This window comes from Telopea speciosissima, chromosome 4 (genome assembly GCF_018873765.1).
Source record: "Telopea speciosissima isolate NSW1024214 ecotype Mountain lineage chromosome 4, Tspe_v1, whole genome shotgun sequence".
Taxonomy (NCBI): Eukaryota; Viridiplantae; Streptophyta; class Magnoliopsida; order Proteales; family Proteaceae; genus Telopea; species Telopea speciosissima.
The window spans coordinates 32,603,701-32,621,623 of NC_057919.1; positions in this window are offsets into that span (position 1 = coordinate 32,603,701).

Genomic DNA, 17,923 nt, shown 5'->3' on the forward strand with positions numbered 1-17,923 from the left:
ATAGAAAAAGAAGAACAATTAAAAAATGGAAGGGCATACTTGTCATTGTGCTGAAGTACCCCTCTTCTTCTCCACGACATAACACCAAGGCAACCCAAACCCTTTGCTGGGACAGAGGCATGAACACCATGGCGAAGGAATCGAAGCCAACAAGAGGGTGGAAAAAATCTATCCAAATAAATCTTCCCACAAGAAGAATCAACCCTTGAAACCAGATCGCAGTAGTAGCCATCAACCAATTCTTCAAACCAGGAAATATCGGAACCATAGCGGCAGCGAGATGTAGAACCGGAGGCGAAACAAGATCTCCTCCTTGAGGTTGATTGTAGCAACGATACCAGGGAAGGATTTTATAGAATCGTGGACCAAGGCAGGGCTCGTGTGGGAGAAGACTGCTTCTTCCTCACGATTTCTTCTCACCCATATTCGAAACAGACCTGGTGGTAACCAAGAAACCATAAAAAATAGACTCCCTGCAACTGAATCTGGCGGTAGGGTAGAAGTTTAAATCTGATCTGTAGAATGATGACCAGAATCGATCTCCACAAACTGAAGAAAAGAACTTCAAATCTGAACAACCGTGATCAGCAACTTGAGATGATCTGCACAAGTCGATCTTCAAGAGGGAAGAAATAATCTTCAAAAAACATGCGTTCATCGTCTTCATTGGCTGGCCAGCAGATAAACAAGTCTACAAATCAGAAACAGATCTGCAATAAACAGATCCTGTGCCTTCAATGAAAAAAAATCCATATTGAATCTGGAAAAAAAGAAAGAATTGATATAGGGTTTTAATCTCCTCAAAAGGGAAGAATCGATCTTCAAAACAGGGAGCACTTGGAGCTAATCGAATCAGCAACTCAATGTACAAAACCCTAGTTCTTCTTCTTCTTCGATGAACTAGGGTCTTTCTAAAAACAAGAAACCCTAAACGACTCTCAAAACGGCAATCTTGGAGATAATCAGTCACCGGTTGCCTAGCTCTGATACCATGTTGGAAGAACCGTGGGTTAGAAAAGAGAGAATGAGAGAAAATTATATTATATTCATTGATAGGTAAGCCCTTCTATTTATAATAGAGAGGAAAATTCAAAGGGACTGAAATAGGCGATGTAGGACTAAAACCCACATAGCCGACTGTAGATATAATTACCCCTAACTAACTGTCTCTATAAGAGCAGTGACTTAAACCTAATAACATAGGAATTAAACTACCCCAAAAGGATCAGAATACCCCCACAGTAATCTGGATTACATATTCCAACATAACATCCTCATCTCTGCTACACATAGTTTCTCTATATGATACGTTTTAACTACCTAACATTCTGCCCCATACATTATAGCCAGTTGGACGGCAGTCCTATAGAACTTTTCCTTAAGCTTTGAAGGAATACATTGGTCACACAGTACTCCATCACCGCTCTCCACTTCATCCATCCCACTTTAATTCGCTGCAAAACATCATTGTCTATGTCACCTTCTTTATCTGTGATTGACCCCAAATATCTAAAATAGTCACTTTGCGGTGTCTCTCTCTCTCCTCAATTTTCAATATGTCAGTATCCATCATAGTGTGACTAAAGTTACACATCATATCCGTCTTTGATCTATTAATCTTAAAGCCTCTTATTTCCAGAGTTGATCTCCACAACTCTAACTTAGCGTTAATCCCTGCTTTTGTCTCGTCCACCAAAACGATATCATCGGTAAAGAGTATACACCATGGGACCTCATCTTGAATGCTCTTGGTTAATTCATCCATGATAAGCGCAAACAAGTAAGGGCTTAGGGCTGATCCTTGATGTAATCCAATCATAATTAGGAATTCTTTGCCCTAACCTCCCTCAGATCTCACACTAGTCACCACGCCCTATACATATCTTTAATTACATCTATATATTAAAGATATGTATGACGGCGTGGTGACTAGTGTGAGATCTATGGGAGGTCAGGGCAAGGAATTCCCAATTACCAGGAGGTAGTGCCACTTAGGTCTCACTTGTATATATACGACTCTACAATTGTAGAGTTGAAGTGAATGAAAACCATGACTCTAATATTGCTCTTGCCTCTATCAAAGTATTTATAAATCTAACCAAGAAAATTAGGAAGAATTTGTTGTAGCTCATAAGAGTTGAGTGGATGGCCTAGCCATATCTTAACAATTTATTTATTTATTTTTGGGGCAAAATATGCTAAATCAGATATCATGGTTGGGCAATCATGTTTATGGTCCATCTGCTGATTCCTGGCATGCAAATTGGTACTGTATCAAACCCATGACGAAAAATTTCAAACTCAAAAACAGTTAATCTGCAGTGCTGTGCAAATTGATATTGTTTCTTTTATGTCTAAAGTTTGTTAATAGATTTACATTGGCGTACTCCATGTTGAGATTAGTATGGTTTCTTTATGTAATAGATCGAATGACATGGAACCAGGTGATTTACTTTCACTTGAGTAGTTAAGTGATTGATATTATTTATTGCCAATAGCAGATCAGATGGCAACACTTATGTGTTGTTGGAATGGGAAGATTACAACTGCATCACTGGGTCTGGATTATGAAGGTGGTATAAGCTGAAGGGAATCAGGGTCAATGATAATATTAGTCAGTTCAGAGTTGGATAAAATGTACAAGATAATTGGCTATGACAGGAGGTAGTTTGATATCAAGATTACTTGTAGATATCCGGTGGTAAGGAAGGAATAATGCATAGTCTAAATGATAGATGACAATGATTTCACTACATTGAGAGGAACTCAACTGATAAAGCTATCCGATTGTCTTCACTCGCCACAGCTCGTAAACTACTCTTCAAATATTTAGGTAGGCAGCAGCTTACAGATCAAGATCTGATTCCCAATTATTTTTTCCCCCTTTTGAAATGTAATGATGATCCATTGTTTATTGATCACTTTTCTAATAGTCTTAATTCCTCTACTATTGGTTGTCACAAGGTCTATCCAATAAGGGAAGGAAGGAAGGAGGATCCTTTAATTCATTTACAGCATCAAGCAGATCCAAACAAGAGCCGGGGTGTGTGGGGGATTAACATCTGAAACAACCACCACCCACTACTATGCAAGTGAAGAATTTAAAGATAAAACAGAAGAAATATCAAGTCCTTCAACTGCAGCCCCAAAGAAGTAATCTCAGTGGGAGACTAAAAGTGGAAAGAGAAATTCAAGGAGAGCCAGAAACGTCCAATTGGTTGTATTTACATGCACACACTCGCTCTCATTTTCATATTTTTTTTTTCTTATGGTTTAGCATAAGGGTGTAAAATCGATTTGTTATTGGTTTTGGCTATCGGCTGATTGGTTTAATATGGATTTAATGGTTCAAAATTGATTTAAAAAATTAGAAAAAAAAATTTTAAATACAAAACCCAAATTTAACAAAACCGATCAACAATGGTTCGGCGGTTCTGATTTTTAATGGCTGGAATTCGGTTTTGATTCATATTTGACACCCTTACTGTGGCATGAGCAGTTGAGCCCCCATGGATTTGACCCATGGGCCGACCCATATGTGGAGACCCCTACTTGGGCTAATTGGTTCAATTTGGGAACCTCCAAGTGGTGAGGATCTTGGGCTTCTTATCATGGTGGGTGTAGGGATTAAGTTGGGTAAATTTTGGGAATTCTGTCAGTTTAACCTTAGGGTCTATTTTGTGAGTTGATGGGCATGTCATTGAATGTGCGTATTGTCCCAAAGCCATGATCTATTTTTAGGAGATGGGTAAGAACTTGACTTGAGTGTTTAGCGAACTCTAACAGGCTAATCCGACACTGAGGTGATTAAAGTATATTGAAATTCATAATATAATTGACACTCACTACTGGCACTCCCCTGTTGATATGCACAAAGTTGCCCAAAACTGACTTTTTGGCACTTCCAACACAATAGATTAGTTTAAGTTCCGAGCCTGAACCATAAACTAGGTATGTATACCCTAATATGAAAGTACCAACTAAGCTACCCACGTGTGAGTTTCTCGTTTTGTGGTTTTTTTTTCCCTTCTTCAATTGGTATAGGTATGCTTTGTTACCTAACCTGCTAATCACAGTTGTTAGGGTTGTACATTTTAGAAACATGGGGGAAAGTGTAATTTAGGAATTCATTAGGAGAGGTCCGTGTAATTTACAACAACAACAATAATAATAATAATAATAATATTATTATTATTAAAAAATACATTTGTAAATAATTTAAAAAAGTGCCATCGAGCTAGGAATTTCTTAAAATCACGATAAAAAAATTTCTCTGGATATTCGCCCTATTTTGAGAAATGCACGAGCTAGGAATTTCTTAAAATCACGATAAAAAAATTTCTCTGGATATTCACCCTATTTGAGAAATGCATTTCATGTTTAACATCTCTTCCATTATAAATGAGCATTGTGAATCCATAGTACCGATATATAGTCACTATAGGCATCAACCATTGGTACACCAAAACACATAAAATCTAAGTGTGACGATAAGGACCTCTTAGGTCTGAAGAATAAAATAATTATCAAAAAGAATCTTGGTGCTTAAACAACCAACGACAACCCCATATAAGATTCTCAGGAAGATCCAGTTCAAAATACATACAAGTTGCTCACATTTATATTTTGGAATCACATTCAAAAAATATACAATGTGAGTACCCTATGAACATAATGCCCAATTATGTCACTAGTTGCGAATAGTTTTAAGTTAAAACCTATGGACAATACCATGAGATCATTCAAGTAATTTATTGGAAGGCATGAAGCATACTTAATGCTTGTTAGAGAAGGATGTTGGGTCTTCCTCATTTATGAGGGCCAGCCACCACCCTTGACAAATGGGTTGGGTGGTGGTGTGTTGTGTAAAAAGGTCAAGAGAAAACAATAAATGAGAAGAAGAAAAAGAAAGAGAGAAATGGATAGTAATGAATAAAATGCCAAAATGAACTTCAGCCATTTTGGAAGAAAGAAAAAAGAGAGGAGAAAAACGTGGAGGCTATCCACCTCCTATCTACCTCATTTAATGCAAAGTTTGAATTCTCCCCTCCTCTATTTGCTTATAAATAGAGAAGAGGGACAGAGGCTCAATGAGAGGAAGTGCAAGAAGCACATAACAAGTGAGCCGATAGTGTTTGTGGAGTATTGGGTTTAGTATAATCTCTTCAGGGGTTTGAGGGTGTGAGTTGAGAGAGGGTGTACAAGGAGTACCCGGCTTTGGATACAGGGTTAGGTTTGGTTTAAATCCAAGTGTTATTACTTGTACGATTATTGTCTCAGTTCTTTCATATTGAAGAAGTCTCAATTACATCCGTGGATGTAGGCATTGCCGAACCACGTAAACACTTATATCTGTGAGTTTGTTTGCTTTTATCATTTTTATACGCTCTTTATACGCTCTCACTTTGTGTTAACATGGGTCCCACAAGTAGTCACTGTTCACATGTCACTATTCATGTGACACTATTCACAATTACTATTCACGTACTATCGTATTTTCTTCAGTTTTCTTTACACACAGGTGGAAAAGGATTTCCGTACGTTTCCCAACAAGTGGTATCCGAGCTTTGGTTCGAATGAATGTGTGTAAAAGCTTGATCGCAGTACGATGACTGAAAAAGAAATCTCGATGGATATATTCGACATGGAGCTTTTTTATAGCAAAAATAACTTCAATTTGTGGTAAAACACGGTCAAAGACATCTTGGTGCAACAAGAGTTGTTTAAAGCATTGTCTGGCAAAGCCAAGAAGCCACAATCCATGTCTGATGATGACTGGAAAGAACTCGAAATGAAGACAATAAGTACCATCCGCTTATGTCTCGCACCTGAAGTAAAGTATAATGTATTGAATGAAACCTCTGTTCCTAAATTGTGGTTAAAACTTGAAAGTTTATATATGTCAAAATCCCTCACAAATAAATTATTTTTGAAAAAATAATTATATCAATTGAGGATGGAAGAAGGAACTAACCTCATGGATCATCTAAATGTGTTTAATAGAATTGTTATTCAACTGTTAAACCTTGAAGTAAAAATTGAAGATTAGGATAAACTCTTCTTCTTTTGACTTCTCTTCCATCTTCATTTTATATACTTGTGACTACCCTATTGGTCGGGAAAGACACTCTCGAAGTTGATGAGGTGACAGCGGCTCTCTTGGAGAATGAGACAAGGAGAAAATCCTTGAGGCTGTCTCAGCAAGAGACACTTGTCACGGAAAGCCGGGGGAGAAGCAGAATCAGACGACCACAAGATCGTGAGAAGTCATAAGGAAGATCCAAGTTAAAAGGAAGGATCACATGCTGCTACTGTAAAAAGGTAGAGCATATGAAAAAGGACTGCAGAAAGCTCAAAGTAAAAAGAGAGAACCAGGATGACAAGAAAGAAGAAAACGAAACCATTGCCGTGAGCTCAGATGGAGACAACGTCATCATCTCGAGCTGTGAAAAATCTTGTCTCACCCTCGCATGCAATGACTCAGACTAGGTCATCGATTCAGGTGCATCTTACCATGTTACCCCTCACAAAGAATTTTTTACTTCTCTTAAAATTGGTGATTTTGGTGTTGTAAAAATGGGCAACAGTGAAACCTCAAAAATTATGAGGATGGGTGATGTGAACATTGAAACAAATGTTGGTTGTAAAATGGTTCTCAGGGACGTAAGGTATATACCAGATGTCCGGTTAAATTTGATATCTGCAGGAAAATTAGATGAAGAAGGATATCACAATCACTTTGGTAACGGTCGATGGAAGCTTACCAAAGGATCTCTTGTGATGGAAAGGAAAAGTAACTGCTGCACTTTGTACAAAACAAACGTGCAAATTTGCAAGGTTGAAATAAACACAGTGGAGGATGAGTCCAGTACAGATGTGTGGCATCGGCGACTTGGCCACATGAGTGAGAAAGGGATGCAAATTCTCACAAAAGGTAATCTTTTACCCAACATTAAAGGTATATCCCTAAACCGCTGTGTTCATTGTTTAGTCAGTAAATAACACCGAGTTACCTTTAACAAGAGTTCTCCCCAAAGGAAAAGAGACATCTTAGAATTGGTACATTCTGATGTCTATGAACCTATGAAAGTAAAATCAGTTGGTGGTGCATCTTATTTTGTTACTTTCATAGATGATGCATTTAGAAAAGTGTGGGCATTTGCATTAAAAACTAAAGATCAAGTTTTTGGTATATTTAAATAATTTCATATTACTATTGAAAGAGAAACAGAAAAACCTCTCAAATGCGTTTGTACTGATAATGGTGGTGAGTACATTGGTCCATTTGAAGAGTACTGCAAAGACCATGGAATTCGACATGACCAAATAGTTTCCAAGATCCCACAGCATAATGGTATAGCTGAAAGGATGAACCGCACCATTATAGAAAGAATCAGATGCATGCTTTTATATGCAAAATTGGTATGGTGTTACTGGGGAGAAGCTATGCGGACAGCCGTTTACTTGATTAATTTATCTCCATCATCTCCTTTGAATGGAGATATTCCTGAGTGGGTATGGAGCAAAAAAGACGTATCCTACAACTATCTGAAGGTGTTCGGTTATAGAGCGTTCGTACACGTTCTAAGAGACGAACGGTCCAAACTTGATGACAAATCTAAATAATGCATTTTCTTAGGATATGCTAATGACAAGTTTGGTTACGGGTTATGGGATCCGATTGATAAGAAGATGATCAAAAGCAGAGATGTGGTCTTTCTTGAAGACCAAACAATGGAAGACTTTGACAAGATTGAAAAATCTCAGCCGTTCATTGATGACCTTGTGGATTCTGATCCAGATTCTCAACCCATGGCACATGATGATGGGGGAGATGCGCAAGAAGGCGTTGAAGAAGTAGCCGGTGATGTCGATGGTGAAAATGATGCTCCTATAGATGGTACCGATGATGATGAACATGGGGAGCAAGTGACTCAAGAGCCACCAGTTGAGTCCCAGTTAAGAAGATCTACCAGGGAGCGACAACAATCTACCAGGTACCCACCTCATCAGTATGTTACACTAGCACATGCAGGTGAACCAGAGTGCTTTGAAGAAGCAAAAGCTGATAAACACACAGCTGAGTGGTTAAAAGCTATGCGAGAGGAGATGGACTCCCTGCATAAGAACCATACCTATGACCTGGTAAGTTTACCTAAGGGTAAGAAGACACTTAGGAACAAATGGGTGTTCAAATTAAAGATCGAAGAGAACAACCCACAACCAAGGTACAAGGCAAGGTTGGTTGTGAAAGGTTTTGGTTAAAAGAAAGGTATTGACTTTGATGAAATTTTTTCACCCGTAGTAAAAATGTCATCCATACGGGTAGTGTTGAGTTTGGCTGTAAGCATGAACTTGGAAGTTCATCAACTTGATGTAAAAATAGCTTTTCTTCATGGTGATCTGGAGGAAGAAATTTACATGTAGCAACCAGAAGGCTTCAAAGTCAAGGGTAAGGAACACATGGTCTGTAGGTTAAGAAAGAGCCTGTACGGATTGAAACAAGCACCAAGACAGTGGTACAAGAAATTTGATTCATTCATGATGGATCATGGGTATACAAGTACAGCATCCGACCATTGTGTATTTGTTAAGAACTTTTCAGAAAATGGCTTTTTTATTCTTTTGCTCTATGTTGATGACATGTTAATTGTTGGTCAGGATGTAAATAAAATTGACAGGTTAAAGCAAGAATTGAGCAAGTCTTTTGCCATGAAGGATTTGGGGCAAACACGACAAATCTTCGGGATGAAGATTTTTCGTGATCGGAAAGCTGGGAAGCTATGGCTATCATAAGAAGCATACGTGCAGAAGGTGCTTGAAAGGTTCAATATGGACAAAGCAAAGCATATAAGTACTCCACTTGCATGCCACTTCATGTTAAGCAGTGACCAGAGCCCCTCAACTGAAGAAGGAAGAATTAGAATGAAGAATATACCCTACTCGTCAGCGGTAGAAAGTTTGATGTATGCCATGGTATGTACAAGACCGAACATTGCATATGCAGTTGGAGTTGTAAGTAGATTTCTTGCTAACCCAGGCAAAGAGCACTGGGAAGCAGTGAAATGGATTATGAGATATCTTAAAGGTACAACTAATTCTTGTTTGTGCTTTGGAGGTGGAAAACCTGTGTTGCAGGGATACACAGATGCAGATATGGCAGGAGATATTGACTCGAGGAAATCCACTTTAGGATACCTCGTTACTTTTGTAGGGGGAGCAGTGTCATGGCAATCCAAGTTGCAGAAATGTGTGGCCTTATCAACCACAGAAGCTGAGTACATAGCTATTGTAGAAGCTTGTAAGGAAATGTTATGGATGAAGCGGTTCACTCAAGAACTAGGTCTGAAGCAAGACAAGTACGTTGTTCATTGCGATAGTCAAAGTGCTATCCACATAAGTAAGAATCCAAGTTTCCATTACAAGACCAAGCACATCAATGTAAGGTATCACTGGATACGAGATGTGCTAGAGCAGAAACATTTGCAGCTTGAAAAGATTCATACTGACAAGAATGGAGCAGATATGAGGACAAAGGCTTTACCCAAAGTAAAACACGATTTTTGTAAAAGCATTGCAGGCATGATAGGTCCCTCCTTATGAGTCGGAGGGGGAGTTTGCTGGGTCCACCTCATTTAGGAGGGCCAGCCACCACCCTTGACAAATGGGTTAGGTGGTGGTGTGTTGTGTAAAAAGGTCAAGAGAAAACAATAAATGAGAAGAAGAAAAAGAGAGAGAAATGGAGAGTAACGAATAAAATGCCAAAATGGACTTCATCCATTTTGGAAGAAAGAAAAAAGAGAGGAGAAAAACGTGGAGGCTATCCACCTCCTATCCACCTCCTATCTACCTCATTTAATGCAAAGTTTGAATTCTCCCCTTCCCTATTTGCTTATAAATAGAGATGAGGGAGAGAGGCTCAATGAGAGGAAGTGCAAGAAGCACATAACAAGTGAGCCGAGAGTGTTTGTGGAGTATTGGGTTTAGTATAATCTCTTCAGGGGTTTGAGGGTGTGAGTTGAGAGAGGGTGTACAAGGGGTATCCGGCTTTGGATATAGGGTTGGGTTTGGTTTAAATCCAAGTGTTATTACTTGTACGATTATTGTCTCAGTTCTCTCATATTGAAGAAGTCTCAATTACGCTCGTGGATGTAGGCATCGCCGAACCACGTAAACACTTGTGTCTGTGAGTTTGTTTGTTTTTATCATTTTTATACGCTCTTTGTACTCTCTCACTTTGTGTTAACGTGGGTCCCACACGTGATCACTATTGATGTGATACTATTCACATGATACTATTCATAGTTACTATTCATGTACTGCCGTATTTTCTCCAGTTTTCTTTACACATAGGTGGAAAAGGATTTATACACTTTTCCCAACAAAGGACTCTGAGGATGAGAAAGAGAAGGAGAGAAGAGATAGACTCCAGTCTTAACGTGGATCGGTTGTGAAAGCAACGGTGAAAGGAATTTCATTATGATTATCCCTTGTGATCACAGTCCTTATGTAAGGTGGACTGTTAATTGATTAAGAGAGTGATAGAGGGGAGAATCCCTCTCTATGAGGAAACATACTACCCATTACAATTGGGATTGATTTCCTTACATTTTGGGTTGATCCACCTACCATACTTGGGCTCATCATTTATCCTCTTGCCTATCTGGTCCCTAACAAATTTGACTGTTAACGCAAGATTTTCTCTTAATGCTATGGTAAAGCGTGAGAGCAGTAGAGCTCCAACCTGCGAGCGAGACAAAGGAAGTTCATTACTCAGTCCAACAAGCAAGAACAGATCAAAATTCAAAGGATTAAGTCTCATAGACTTGTTTCCTTCCCTAGACAAAACCCTACTAAGATGGTCCTTGTAGACAGAATAAATCTTCAAAAATTCAAAAATTCCTTATTTTTTTTCTCTTTCTTTCAATTAGGGCTTTACTAAAACAAGGAGGCTGTGGGACATGGTGATATTTGGGGCTTTGTCAGCTTTTCTTCTTCTACTAGTTTAGTCTGAAAAAGTCTTGTGAGTGATTGTCAGTTGTCACAGATCACACTAGTGTCCAATAAAAGGCACACAATCCCGAGGCTGTGGGACATGGTGATATTTGGGGCTTTGTCAGCTTTTCTTCTTCTACTAGTTTAGTCTGAAAAAGTCTTGTGAGTGATTGTCAGTTGTCACAGATCACACTAGTGTCCAATAAAAGGCACACAATCCTGAATGATCCTCCCTCTTTATCTACTGAAAATATACTGCACCATCAGATAGATACAGATCCTAACTAGCAATCCAATGAAAGAACTTTTCCGTGAAGATATATGAGAACCCATTTAATTGTCAACTCTAGGTTTGAATCTACCAAAAACAAAAAAAAAAAAAAATTCTAAGTTTGAAAAAAATATACTCTAAGGGTACACATTTGAGGCAGGTCATCTATATTTGTATATGAAGATAGGGCTGCAATAGGATCGGGTTGGGCTGGGGTTTTGACCCTAACTCCTCTTAGTTGGGTCTAGGCCCGACCTGATCCCGACTTAGGGCCTGAAAAATCCAACCCTAATCCACCCTCAGGGTCGGGCCAGACTGTTCCTGATTGGCCTTAATCATGAAATGGGGGAAGGTAGAGATGTATGGACTGGATTGAGTTGGGCATGGTTTGGGAGAAAATTATCAATTTTACATAAAATAACACTATAATAAAATATATTATCACTTATTATCTTCATATATAATATATTATTTAACAATATGTGTGGTATTTAAAGTTGATAATATATAGTATATCAATATATATATTATAGCATAACTTAAAACAGAGTCAGATTGGGCTGGGCCGGGCTCAGACCAAAGCCTCAACCCGGCCTAACCTGACCCGACCCTGACTCAGGGCCAACAATTTCCAACCCGGACCCACCCTCAGGGTTAGATATCTCAGTCCAGGTCCTATTCGGATTCAGGACGGGTTCGAGCCCACAAGGCCAAACTTACACCCCTATCTGAAAGAAGATTTCAGCTTCTTCATGTCATTTAGAAGCCATGCGGCTTCCCATGATGAAGACACAAGATTTAAGTTTAATTATTGCTTCAAGAGAATCAGTGATCACCTCTATTGATGGAATCATTAAGTCGTCAATTCTTCAAGGTGAACAAGAATCAGGCCAATAGTATCCACAACATCAGCTCAACGAAGGCCATTTATGGACCATGGGCCCTGATGTCTCATGCTTCTAAAACCTAAAATAATTAACTTTCAAACATAAGATTTAGCTCTTGAAGGCCTGTATTTCAAAACCTGAGATGCACTCGACTATATAACTCAAATCAATATGAGTCAAGTAAACTCAATGACTTATCCGCCAACTTTAAAACAATATATATATCAAATGATATAAATTTCATAATATATATTAATAACAATATTTTTAGGGAGAATCTCGGTTAGAGCTATAAAAACCCATCTTTTGCTATATCATATAACAGACAAACTTCAGACATAAATTTTGATGGTATTTTATGGGAGAGCACATGGGTCAAGTGCACACAAGCCAATGAGAGCATACTATGGCATCTAGGGGTAGAATTTTTGCCTTTAATGAGGGCGGGGCAAAGCAGTCATTTCACCCTCCCTCCCCAACTGTGTCTGGGACCTGCATAGAACATTTTTAATTACTTTATTTAGGATTTGATGTCTTCGCTCCCCTTTAACTTTTTGCAATGGGAGTATAGAGGGTAAGAGCTTCACGCATGCAAGATGTCGTCCTCAATCTCCACGCACAAGGAAAGATGATAAAAGATTTTATCATCTTTTCTTGTGCGTGGATTGAGGATGGACCCAATCAGTGAGGTGTCTCCAGCGCATATTGCATATGTGGAGCCCTTATCTCTCCACTCACTACAAACATGGCAACCACCACCTCCTCCGATAGTTGCGGTGGTCGCCATACCCGTGGCAACAATACCTCTCAGGGACTTTTCTTTAGCCGTGGTTGGTATGGTCACTCGCAACCCCACAATTAATAATTCTTACCGATCATCCTCTCAAGTCACATCCTCCCCAGGGAACTATTCACAATCTTTTGTGCCAATTGTTTGTGACAATTTGCATAGGCTCCTTTTGTTTTAGTATAAAATTTTACCTAGAAAAATTTTCAGTTTCTAATGTTTGTTTCCATAAAAAAATAAATATTACAATAGTTTTCAACATTTAAAATTTGACATCTAATTTTTTTTTAAGTGAAAATTTTTGAGTAAAATTCTAGGTAAAATTTTACGCCGAAACAAACTGAGCCAGTAAAAAATATCAAAGTTGTGTGGACGTAGGTTCTCTAAGAATCAAACCACGTTAATTGTTGTGTGTTCTTCTCTTCCTCTATCAAACATTTCAACTCTAACGTGATATCAGAGATAATTACAATAGATAATACAAGGTAGACTATTGGAGATTAGGATAATAATCCTTTATCATCTTTCTTTGTGTATGGAGAATGAAAGGGACTCAATCAGTGAGGTGTCTCTAGCACATATTTCATGTGTGGAACCCTTATCTCTTATAGGGAGATTATTAGGGTTACTGGAAATTCTTTGTAAATACTGAGAATTATATAACATAAGCAGTTTTAGGAGTAAAATAGTGTATAGGGCCTTTGAATATTCTCTTGGTGTCATCCCTTGCAAAGCCACCCATTAGTGAACAAATTAAACACCTCCAGGCATTGTCTCAAATGACACACCTCCTCCAACCGTACTTGAGAGAAGAGCAAACAACTGGCTGCAAAGAAAAGATGTGTAATCGGGTCGGTATGATTGCGAACACGAATTCCCTTGATGAGGCCCGCTTTTGCAAATAGTGAGATTACACTACTAAGTGCTTGAGAGCAAAGAATAAATAAAGCAGGTGATAATGAGTCTGCTTGACCCATCCAAGTTCAAACAAGTCTACTTTAACACTAATTCAAAGAAATTCTTCTCGGCTAATGATCGCTACCTAATCAAATGACCCCTGAACCAACATGGAGCCGATGAAATTAAAAAGAACGTTATCGATCTGATTGTGTGACTTCTGCACCCAGACATTGGAGTCGTGAAAGTATTGTCCTGACCTTTATAAAATCTAAAATCGCAAGTATATGCTTCTGTATGTGTTCTCATTGGTCTTGCATTGATGCCTAATAAAATATTACATTTCTCATCAAATCATAGTAAGATATTGAGATCATCCCCCAGTGGGTGCCAGCTTAAACGTGCTTAGACTTTAAAGAAAAACAGAAAGGATCGTAGTAACAAGTCCCGTGAAACCTTCAATAGCCAAGCATGAAGCTTTGCGTGCAACCAAGGTAACTCAGAATCTCCAACTGCAAATTTCTAATCTTTTTATACATGATCATCATCTCAAAGGATAAGAATGGATGAAAGGTTGTCTCGATCAGCCAAGTCAGCATTCCATGTGGTCTTCCATTTTCACATGTAGGACACTTTTAGGCCACCAACCTAAGATACTATTCTTGTATATATTTTTTGTAAGCCGTTTGGCTGTGTATATGGTACCTTCTCATCACCCTCCTCTTTTCCATTTCTTTGCAATAAAGTGATATTTATTTATAAAAATGCGCTTGTTAGGTAAATTTTCAATCAAGTAATCCAGATATTAAAATAACTTAAACGTACTTGGAGATAATTAATCAGTCAGGTTTGATGGTTAATTACTAGGTTTAAGGGATTGCTAGAATATTTCTTTAAGCAAAAGGGATTTTGATTGGCTAGGAATATTATACATCAAACCTTATTAAGTGGTGGCTCATCAACTTCTATTTATGCTGCAAATTTAAGCCTACTAACCCTTAAATTAACATCTAAAAGTTGAAGACTTATTCCCCACTTTTTGTAATTAAAATTTTCTAGGACAGCATAACAGCCATTATATCACCAGCTTCGAAAGATAATTTTATTTGAAATTTCAACGACACACAACAGGAATCCGTTAAAGAACCATTATAGAGCTGCCATACATAGCAACACTAGGCATATGTATCCCAAAAGGAGGGCATTTGTGGCCAAGGAATCTAAAAAACCTATTTAAAAGTTCTTTAGTGATCTATAAAATTAATTAGTAGAAGTTAAGCGTTCAAATTAAGAGATAATGTGTTAATTTATCATCCCATGTTAGAGTGTGTTCTTTTAATTTTGTAAAAATCATAAATAATTACAAGTACATATTAAAGGGAGAGGGTTCCCTCCACTGCCCGATTGTAGTTTCAAGCGAATGAGAGAACCTCCTTTGAAATCTGACAATAGGGGAAGGGCATTAATAATTATCACCTCTTACATGAATAGTGATATGTGAAGGGATGTGCAATTTCATTTTTGAGCCGACAGTGTGCACAACTTTTACCGTTAAAAGTATAAATTTTTTTTTTTTTTTTTTTGGCTAAAAGATCTTGGATTAATAAGCAAGAAACAAAAACAATACAACGGAGACAGGGCACGAGCCATAGCCCCTAAAAAATAATGCCAATTGTTTTCCCCACCTTTGGCAATGCCATTAGCAAGGAGGAACAAAGGGCCAAACAAACAAAACACAAAAGGAGCTTAGGTATAAACAAGTCTGAATCTCAATCTATCCTGAGCATCCATAGTAAGGTCATCCTGAATCAAGGCCGGAAAAGACACCATCACCGAAGAAATTTGATGAGAAGCCGTAGATTTAGCCAGAAATTCAGTAGTAGGATTTGCTTCACGGAAGCAATGAGAAATCTTTCACACATTCGAATCCAAATAAGAGTGGAGGCCACACCAATGTTGCCACAGGAACCAGGGGACAACTTTCTTTGAAACAAGCATGAAGACTGCCACCGAATCACACTCAATCTAGAGATTTGGAATGCACTGAGATTAGCAAATTCCAAACCCAGGATTAAAGCATGGAACTTAGCTTCAAAATTCGTTACCATTCCCAAACATTCCCTGAAGGAGAAAATAACCTGAGCATCAAAGTTTCGGAAGACTCCCCCTGTCCCTGATCTACCTGAGTTCCCCAGAGAACACCCATCAACATTTAATTTAATACAACCGGGGTGAGGCCGAGACCAAAAAATCTCCAATAATCGAGCTGGGCCACGAGGTCTCAAACGAATATTCAAACTTCTCCAAAGCAAAAAATTTAGGATGGAAATAAACTGGCAAGTGAGAGCCGATAAAATAACCACCATTTCCCTACGGATCAAACCCCAAACTTGGGCTTGACTGGAAAGCCGCCCTTCAAACCTTCTATTGTTCCTCTCTAGCCAAATAAAATAAGAGTTAAGAATTAGACCACAAATCCACACCTCTTTGAGGAAAACCGAAGACGCCTTTCTCTTCCACCAAGAGCTCAACTCCAAAACGAAGCATGCAACTGCCATCCAATCCTGAATAAACTCAAAAAGAAAGACCACAAGAATTGAGTGAAAGGGCACTCACAAAAATATGACGAATAAACTCCTCTGCCCGACAACAAAAACGACATCTCGAAGGGAGGGGGATGCCAAATTTCTTAACAAGATCATCAGTGGGCATCTTTCCATGATAAATCCTTTAACCAAAAATTGAATGGCGAGGTTGAAACAAGTTATTCCAAACCAGAGAAGACCAAGGCGGCTTAGGATTTTTCAACCGAATCACCTCCCAAGAAGATTTTGCCGTGAATATGCCTGGTGAATTAAGAGTCCAAACACACCTGTCTTCCAACATTGAAGGGGGGAATTTTAATCTGCCTCACTGAGTTAAAAATGGTTTTCAAAAAATTCAACTCCACTTGAGGCAGAATCCAACGACCCTCAGGAATAAAGTCAGCCACCTTGCTTCCAAAGCCCTTAAAAATATCTAACTCTAAAGAAAACATCTCCGCGATCTAAGATGGGTCCAACCACTTATCAAACCAAAACAGGATACAATTAAGAGCCATTTCCCATAGCCCATCTCTCAATACTAGAGACCAAGTCCCAAAGACTTTTTAAATTAGGCCAGATAGAAGAGGATTTATAACTGCTTTTTAACAAGCCCTCATGATTCAAAAATTTGGCCCTCATAAAACGACCCAAACTTGACTGACAATGTTTAATTTGCCAAAACAAGCTTGCATAGAAGAGCCTTATTCACATCTTTCATGCACCGAATTCCCAGTCCTCCTTCAGATTTAGGCTTGCAAATCAGATCCCATTTTTGGCAGTAATTTTTTTACTGGAATCTGCATCCCCTACCCAAATAAAATTCCTCATCCACCTCTCAAGAATCTTCACCAAAGATAGAAACTATGAACCGGAATACCTGCAATCACTGATTTGACCAGTTCCACTCGCCCAGCCATCGAGAGTAATCTCCCTTTCCAGCCCGAAAGATGCGCCTTGATTTTGTCGAATAAAGGAAGAATATGCTCACGTTTGATATGACCCTTGAAGATTTCCACTCCTAAGTACCTTGTAGGCAAGGAGCAAATGAAAATGCCAAAATCATTGGAGATCCTATTACGCCTTTGAATAGGGACATTGCCAAAGAACAACTTGCTTTTCCCCAAGTTCACCCTCTGGTCCAAAAAATCCTGATACTTAATCAGGAAAGACTTCAGATTATGAGTGTACCTGCTAGAAGCATTCATAAAGATATAAATGTCATCAAAAAATAAAAGGTGGGTAGGAGTGAGAACCCCTCTCGAACGCGAAAGAGCTTTAATCTTTTTGGATGACAATAAAGCACGAAGGCTTTTGCATAGCACCTCTTCTGCCAAAATAAAGAGCATCGGAGAGATTGGGTTGTCGACCCCTTTCAACTCTAAAGAAACCAATCGGGCAACCATTGAATAAAACAGAGATTCTAGAGGAGAGAAGGAGCTGGTGAATCCACCCCACCCAAACCTCAGAGAAACCCTTTTTTCCAAGAATAGCAACCAAGAAA